The sequence below is a fragment of the Osmerus eperlanus genome, chromosome 18 (genome assembly GCF_963692335.1).
Source record: "Osmerus eperlanus chromosome 18, fOsmEpe2.1, whole genome shotgun sequence".
Taxonomy (NCBI): Eukaryota; Metazoa; Chordata; class Actinopteri; order Osmeriformes; family Osmeridae; genus Osmerus; species Osmerus eperlanus.
In genome coordinates, this window is record NC_085035.1 from 1,106,261 (window position 1) to 1,115,064 (window position 8,804).

The window sequence follows — 8,804 nt, forward strand, 5'->3', positions numbered from 1 at the left end:
AAACAGGCTCATTATAATATCAATGAAAAGCGTGGGCTCAGGGCTCAGGGCTTAGAGCTGGGACAGTCGACACCACAGGTCAGAGTCTCCACAGAGACACGAGAGAGAAGAGGACCTGCCCAGCGCTGTCTCCATCCTCCATCCTCCTCTCCTCCATCCTCCTCCTCTCCTGTATTCCTCCCCTCTCCTCTCCTCCTCTGTCCTCCTATCGTCAGTGTGGTAATTCCCGTGGAGTAGGTAAGGCAAAGAACAGTGTTAATGATGATGATTATCATTACCATTTAGCTCGGGCAACGCCATACCACACACACACATACACAAAAAGTTGTACGTGGAGGAAGTGTGGGAAGAGCTGTCTGGGGACCTGATGAAGCGATGTGTAGGTTAGCTGTTAAAGATCAAAGCGAAAAACAAAGACGGATTTCAAACAGGCGCAGATATCTCGGCAACAAACCCTCATCTCCTCTGATAATACTTAGATCTATAAATGTTTCTTTTTTTTTTTATTTCTTTTTTTTTTTAATTATTCATTCGCCATCGTAATTTGGGCCTAACAAGCACTTGAGGGAGGCGGGATTCTTTTGCATGTCTCCCCCCGATTTTTTTTTTTTATCTCTGTGCTGCCTGGTACGCAGAGCTCTGGGATGTAGGGGCGCTAATAGAGAGAATTTCTTTTATTTGCAGCTAATGAATGATATGCATGATGCCATCTCCTTTTTTCTTGTGTACTTTCCGGGGGTAACTGCGACAATCGGGGCAGGAGCTAGAGAATTGGACTTGTTTTATTTTCAAAGCTTTGTTCGGTTAACCCTCTTTCTGGCTCCCTTCACCAGGAGCGTTAGGTTGTTATTGTGACTTTAACACATTTCCAATGCAAATGTGGCATAGTAGCTCGTTTGACGTGGATCATGAGTACTTTATCTGACATCCGTCCCAGAGCGGTGACGGAATGCGCTTCGTCTTTGTTGTTCTGGATAATTGAATACTTCAGGTAAATGAGTACATGGGATTCGACTGTCTCTTGCAGCTGCCTGACTAAATTAACGAGCGCTACGCCGAGAAATATATTATCTGTAGCCCACATTACTGTTCCAGTGTCTGCAGCAACACTGGGGTGTTATACGAGGCCAGATCCTCCTGCCTTTTAGCCTGACGGGACCAGGACACTGTGGACAGGGCAGCTGACCTCTGACCCCTGTCCTCCTTCTCACACCCTCACCCCTGCTGCGCCTCACACACACCCTCGACTGACGCGACTCCCTCTCTCTCACACACACGCACACACACACGCACACACACTCACACTGCAGTGTCTGTGGTTGCAAACTCCGAGTTTTAAAACAGCCCATCAGTACTGGAGGTAAAGTGTGCGGTAATGACCTCCCTGCTGCCTGCAGACGCCCGCTCCCAGGAGGCCTGCTCTGCTGTGCGATGCGTGTGGACCGGGGGCCCACGCTTTGAAGCTGTTCTCCTGCCATCTCTGAGTAAAGAGGGTGCGTTAGAGAAGCAGCACCGTCTCCCGGCGGAGGGGCCTAGCCGGAGAGGTGTGTCAAGAATGTTTGAGCAGCGTGACAAAGCTGCTGGTTTCCCCTCGCTGACGGCCATGCCAGAGGCTGCCCCTGTTCTCCTGCCCCCATCTGGACTCTGGGTGGAGGGGTGGATGGAGGGACAGGTGGAGGGGTGGATGGAGGGAGAGGGATGGATGGATGGAGGGCTGTATACTGTAGATGTAGAGATGGGTGGAGGTATGGAGAGATGGAGGGATGGTGTGTGGGTAAAGGTCAACTGAGAAATCTGAGTTGACACACACACACACACTGTAAATTAAAAATACATCTACATCCTACACACATTACACAATTTCAGTACTTTAATATTGTTATTTGAAGGAGCATCATTTGTAACAATCAGCTTCAAATAAGCATTAATACAGTTATAAGAATCTTACTATGTTGTCATGGTTCTGTACAACTTTTAAGTCATCTTTTCATGTCTTGAGGAGTCCCACACACAGGAAGGTTTGTATCAACACACACTGAACGCATCTTCTGAAGTGTGCCTCGCCCTGGCGTCCGCCTTCACTGCAGAGGAACGCCCCCTCGCTGCAGAGGAACGCCCCCTCGCTGCAGAGGAACGCCCCCTCGCTGCAGAGGAACGCCCCCTCGCTGCAGAGGAACGCCCCCTCGCTGCAGAGGAACGCCCCCTCGCTGCAGAGGAACGCCCCCTCGCTACAGAGGAACGCCCCCTCGCTGCAGAGGAACGCCCCCTCGCTGCAGAGGAACGCCCCCTCGCTGCAGAGGAACGCCCCCTCGCTGCAGAGGAACGCCCCCTCGCTGCAGAGGAACGCCCCCTCGCTGCAGAGGAACGCCCCCTCGCTACAGAGGAACGCCCCCTCGCTGCAGAGGAACGCCCCCTCGCTACAGAGGAACGCCCCCTCGCTGCAGAGGAACGCCCCCTCGCTGCAGAGGAACGCCCCCTCGCTACAGAGGAACGCCCCCTCGCTGCAGAGGAACGCCCCCTCGCTGCAGAGGAACGCCCCCTCGCTGCAGAGGAACGCCCCCTCGCTACAGAGGAACGCCCCCTCGCTGCAGAGGAACGCCCCCTCGCTGCAGAGGAACGCCCCCTCGCTGCAGAGGAACGCCCCCTCGCTACAGAGGAACACCCCCTCGCTGCAGAGGAACGCCCCCTCGCTGCAGAGGAACGCAGCTGAATCTTAGCGTCTTTGTTTGTACCCTGGTAGCTTGTTGCTCCCCGCGCTCCAGCGGCTGTGAGGGGGGCTGGTGGCCCCCCGGGGGCCCCCTCTTTCTCTCCGTCTGTCTGCCCCCCTCCCTGCTGCTGAGGCAGGCCTGCCCAAGGCAAGACCACAGGCACGGCCTCCCCCAAGCCCCCAGCCGTCCCCCCAGCCTCCCCAAGCCCATTAGAGCTCCCCCTCTTCCCAGGAAGGCCCGGCCAGGCCCTGCCTCGCCCCAGCCCCTGCAGCCCCCCCAGCCCCTGCAGCCCCCCCAGCCCCTGCAGCCCCCCCAGCCCCTGCAGCCCCCTCCCCCCAGCACCCTGCTCCAGGATACCTCCTCTCTGTCCCAGTCTGCTACCTGGGAATAACTCTATTGTTGTTCACGTGCTGTTACTGGTGGGGTGGGGGGGGCAAACCTCTTGTATTTTTGGGATTGTGTGTGTGTGTGTTTTGGGGGAGGGGGACGTGGTTCTTGTCCTCGGGCTACAGGGTTTGAGATGGGCTCTATCTTGGGCTACAGGGTTTGAGATGGGCTCTATCTTGGGCTACAGGGTTTGAGATGGGCTCTATCTTGGGCTACAGGGTTTGAGATGGGCTCTATCTTGGGCTACAGGGTTTGAGATGGGCTCTATCTTGGGCTACAGGGTTAGAGATGGGCTCTATCTTGGGCTACAGGGTTTGAGATGGGCTCTATCTTGGGCTACAGGGTTAGAGATGGGCTCTATCTTGGGCTACAGGGTTTGAGATGGGCTCTATCTTGGGCTACAGGGTTAGAAATGGGCTCTATCTTGGGCTACAGGGTTTGAGATGGGCTCTATCTTGGGCTACAGGGTTAGAGATGGGGTCTATCTTGGGCTACAGGGTTTGAGATGGGCTCTATCTTGGGCTACAGGGTTAGAGATGGGCTCTATCTTGGGCTACAGGGTTAGAGATGGACTCTATCTTGGGCTACAGGGTTTGAGATGGGCTCTATCTTGGGCTACAGGGTTTGAGATGGGCTCTATCTTGGGCTACAGGGTTTGAGATGGGCTCTATCTTGGGCTACAGGGTTTGAGATGGGCTCTATCTGGTGCTACAGGGTTTGAGATGGGCTCTATCTTGGGCTACAGGGTTTGAGATGGGCTCTATCTGGTGCTACAGGGTTTGAGATGGGCTCTATCTTGGACTACAGGGTTAGAGATGGGCTCTATCTTGGGCTACAGGGTTTGAGATGGGCTCTATCTTGGGCTACAGGGTTTGAGATGGGCTCTATCTTGGGCTACAGGGTTAGAAATGGGCTCTATCTGGTGCTACAGGGTTTGAGATGGGGTCTATCTTGGGCTACAGGGTTAGAGATGGGCTCTATCTGGTGCTACAGGGTTTGAGATGGGGTCTATCTTGGGCTACAGGGTTAGAGATGGGCTCTATCTTGGGCTACAGGGTTAGAGATGGGCTCTATCTTGGGCTACAGGGTTAGAGATGGGCTCTATCTTGGGCTACAGGGTTTGAGATGGGCTCTATCTTGGGCTTGGCTGAATTCAGAGTATTTTTAGGGAACCAATCCCAAGAAGGAGGTTTTCCAGCTCATTGCGTTGATGTGGTGTGACTGTCATGCTGTGGCTCGTCAGGTCCTGGTGAACTGAACACACTCCTGCCCTGGTCTCCCCTCTGTCCTGGTCTCCTCCCTCCTCCTCTCCTCCCCCTCTCCTCTCCTCCTTTCCTCTCCTCTCCCCATCTCTCCTCCCCCCTCCTCTCCTCCCCCCTCTTCTCCTTTCCTCTTCTCCTACCCCCTCCTCCTCCTCTCCCCTCCTCTCCTCTCCTCCCCCTCCTCTCCTTTCCTCTTCTCCTACCCCTTCCTCCTCCTTTCCTCCCCCTCTCCTCTCCTCCTTTCCTCTCCTCCCCCCATCTCTCCTCCCCCCTCCTCTCCTCTCCTCCCCCCTCCTCCCCCCTCCTCTCCTTTCCTCTTCTCCTCCCCTCTCCTCCCCCCTCCTCTCCCCTCCTCCCCTCCCCTATTCTCCTCTCTCCTCTGCTTTTAGAAATACCAAGAGAGCAAGTGTACTTTCAACCCCAGTTGTGGCAATTTGTGAACGTGGGGCACGCAGTAATGCTTCAATTTATAATTAATCACGTCTGATTTGCCTGATTGCCGTAAACTTGGGGAATCAAAATTTAGGGGGCTCGGGAAAAAGTGTGTGTTGGGGGCTGCAGATTTATTTTTACATTAAATATTTAGAATACTTGATAGACGGTTAAAGCGAGATGAATCCATCTCTTTGAATATTGATATTAAAATAATCGAAAATGCAGTTTGATTAGGAGCACTGCTGGATTCCGCTGGTCAGTTCTTCATCTCACTTCTGCTCCCATTTATCTCTCCATCGCTGCGAGTCCTCCTCTTGTCTCTCTGCTTGGGGTTCAGTAGAGCAATTAGCCGTGGAGATCTTAACGAGTCGGTCATTAGTTCTAATTAGGAAGCGCTTAATTGTGATCCATTAAAAGGCAAGGCCCATCAGGTTGAAGGATGACGTTGTCGCCTGTACAGCTGACTGGAAGCAGCTGTTGACTTTCCTGAGAGGGTCATGCTGTAAAACACACACCAGGAGGGGGAGAGAGGGAGGGACGGGGGGGAGGGACCGGGGGGAGAGTGAGAGAGCAACGTGATCAAAATCAGCTTTATCGTACACATACAAGGAATTACACTCCTGGTTTTACACGTAACTGAGCCTCTGTTCTGCAGACACTGACTTGCATGTTCTTGAGTCTGGCAAGATCTCCAGACGCCTTCAGCTCTGGCTGTTAGCTGTGCTGAGGAGCGAGGAGATGGTGCTGTTAGCTCTGAGGAGGAGGAGATGGTGCTGTTAGCTCTGAGGAGGAGATGGTGCTGTTAGCTCTGAGGAGGAGATGGTGCTGTTAGCTGTGCTGAGGAGCGAGGAGATGGTGCTGTTAGCTCTGGTGAGGGAGGAGATGGTGCTGTTAGCTCTGAGGAGGAGATGGTGCTGTTAGCTCTGAGGAGGAGATGGTGCTGTTAGCTCTGGTGAGCGAGGAAATGGTGCTGTTAGCTCTGGTGAGGGAGGAGATGGTGCTGTTATCTCTGAGGAGGAGGAGATGGTGCTGTTAGCTCTCGTGAGGGAGGAGATGGTGCTGTTAGCTCTGAGGAGGAGGGAGATGGTGCTGTTAGCTCTCGTGAGGGAGGAGATGGTGCTGTTAGCTCTGAGGAGGAGGAGATGGTGCTGTTAGCTCTCGTGAGGGAGGAGATGGTGCTGTTAGCTCTGAGGAGGAGATGGTGCTGTTAGCTCTGGTGAGGAGGAGATGGTGCTGTTAGCTCTGAGGAGGAGGAGATGGTGCTGTTAGCTCTGAGGAGGAGGGAGATGGTGCTGTTAGCTCTGAGGAGGAGGAGATGGTGCTGTTAGCTCTGAGGAGGAGGGAGATGGTGCTGTTAGCTCTGAGGAGGAGGAGATGGTGCTGTTAGCTCTGAGGAGGGAGGAGATTGGTGCTGTTAGCTCTGAGGAGGAGGAGATGGTGATGTTAGCTCAGAGGAGGAGGAGATGGTGCTGTTATCTCTGAGGAGGAGGATATGGTGCTGTTAGCTCTGAGGAGGAGGAGATGGTGCTGTTAGCTCTGGTGAGAGAGGAGATGGTGCTGTTAGCTCTGAGGAGGAGGATATGGTGCTGTTAGCTCTGAGGAGGAGATGGTGCTGTTAGCTCTGAGGAGGAGGAGATGGTGCTGTTAGCTCTGAGGAGGAGGAGATGGTGCTGTTAGCTCTGAGGAGCGAGGAGATGGTGCTGTTAGCTCTGGTGAGGGAGGAGATGGTGCTGTTAGCTCTGAGGAGGGAGATGGTGCTGTTAGCTCTGAGGAGGGAGGAGTGGTGCTGTTAGCTCTGAGGAGGAGGAGATGGTGCTGTTAGCTTTGAGGAGGAGGAGATGGTGCTGTTAGCTCTGAGGAGGAGGAGATGGTGCTGTTAGCTCTGAGGAGGAAGGAGATGGTGCTCCTTAGCTCCGGGGCTCAGAGACTAACCTCCTACCTGAGCTGTGAGCCTTTTAGCTCACCTTGCGGTCTGTCTCAGGTGAGCCATGGTGACAGCGGAGAGCATCAAACTAAGAAATGAACTGTGGCAGTTTACAGGGTGACAGTTTACAGGGTGACACTTGGCTGGAAGGGGAATATGACAAATAGATGTGAAAGGATGAAATGGTTTCCCCAGACCACTGCGTCTCCCTTCACCTTTTACAACATATTTATCTCCATGTCAGTCTCCATCTGTCTCTTTGGGAGTGAGTGTTTGTGTTCCTCAGCGCTGGTTTGCGTGTTTGTTTGTCTGTCTGTGTGTTATTTTGTGACACATTCGCTCTGTCCCCATGCATTTTTTATGTCACAACGTCACTTTCATCAACTGCTGCTATCAATCGGCTAATTTCTTTGATCCCCCCCACCCCACCCCAACCCCGTCCACGTAGGAGTGTTGTTTGTGTATTTTGTGCTAAATTGCAGCGTCCCTCATGAATAGAGTTTGTGTTTTCAGAAAAGGCCACAGTATCTATTTCCTTTGTTGCTCTGTGCTGTCCTACATTAGGAATCAGACGGTATTTCCCAGGCAGCAGAGGGGTTCAGAGGCCCTGCTAATTGGCTGTAATCTCCTTCTTTTACTTGAAAGGCAGCTCGCCTCCAGACTCACAGTTTACAAGCAATTAATGCGAGGAACACCAGTAGCTCTGGTCCTCACCGGTGTGTCCTTCCTGTGATCCTGGACAGACAGTTCTGAGGCCTGCTCTCTCTCTCTCTCTCTCTCTCTCTCTCTCTCTCTCTCTCCTCTCTCTCTCTCTCTCTCTCTCTCTCTATTTATCTCTCTCTCTCTCTCTCTCTCTCTCTCTCTCTCTCTCTCTCTCTCTCTCTCTCTCTCCTCTCTCTCTCTCTCTCTCTATTTATCTCTCTCTCTCTCTCTCTCTATTTATCTCTCTCTCTTTCTCTTTTTTTCTCTCCTCTCTCATTCTCTCTCTCTGTCTCTCGCACTTTTTCCGTCTAATTTTAGTTTTCTCTGTCTCTCACTTTTTCTCTCTCCATCTCTCTCTTCGGCTTAGCACCCCAGCATGGGCTCCCAGCAGGGTCTGTGGGGGAAGGCGGGTGGCAGATGAGGGGGCAGATGAGGGGGCAGATGAGGGGGCAGATGAGGGGGCAGATGAGGGGGCAGATGAGGGAGGCAGATGAGGGGGCAGATGAGGGGGGCAGATGAGGGGTGCGGATGAGAGGTGGTGTGGTGGGGGGGTGGTTGGTCGGAGTCTTGAAGTGTCCGTGGGATGGTGGGCTTGGGACCGCTGGGGTGTCCTCCTTGTCGTTGATGAAATAATAATGCTCCGGAGTTGGCGAGGCTGAAATTTGCACATGAAAATCCCTCTCCCTTTGCGCTGTTCGCGTCTAATGTACCGCCGATGACAATCCCTGCCTCTTACAGTTTATATGCAAATGACTCCCCTCCATTTCCTTTGAAGAGACGCCCAGGCAAGAGGGAGGAAGGAAGAGAGGGAGGAAGACAAGACAGAGAGGGGCTTTTTTGTTGTGTTTTGTTTATGTTTGTCTTGTTTATTTTTAAAAGGGTTTTTAAAAGATGATAATATATTTTAATTTTTCCCTTTGTTTTTACTGAAAGGAGATGAATATATGCAGATTCTCTGAAGAATTTGATGTGTGGGAATTTGCCTTTGTATTTAATTGGAACATATCGCTGTGCTAAAAACGAAAAAGAAAGAAACAGAGATGTCTTTTGATTCTTTTTTTCTGTCTTTCAACCAAACAAGTCTCATCCTTTCCTTCTCCTCTCCCCTCCTTTTCGCTCTCCTCCTCTCCCTCCTCCTCCTCCTCCTCCTCCTCCTCCTCCTCCTCTCCTCTCCTCTCCTCTCCCTTCCTCCTCCTCCTCTCCCCTCATCCTCTCCTCCTCCTCTCCCCCTCCTGTTCGCTCTCCTCCTCCTCCTCCTCTCCCCTCATCCTCTCACCTCCCTCCTCCTCCTCTCCCCTCATCCTCTCCTCCTCCTCCTCCCCTCCTGTTCGCTCTCCTCCCCTCCTCCCTTCCCTCTGGCTGCCTGAGTTCTGAGGCCTGCTCCTC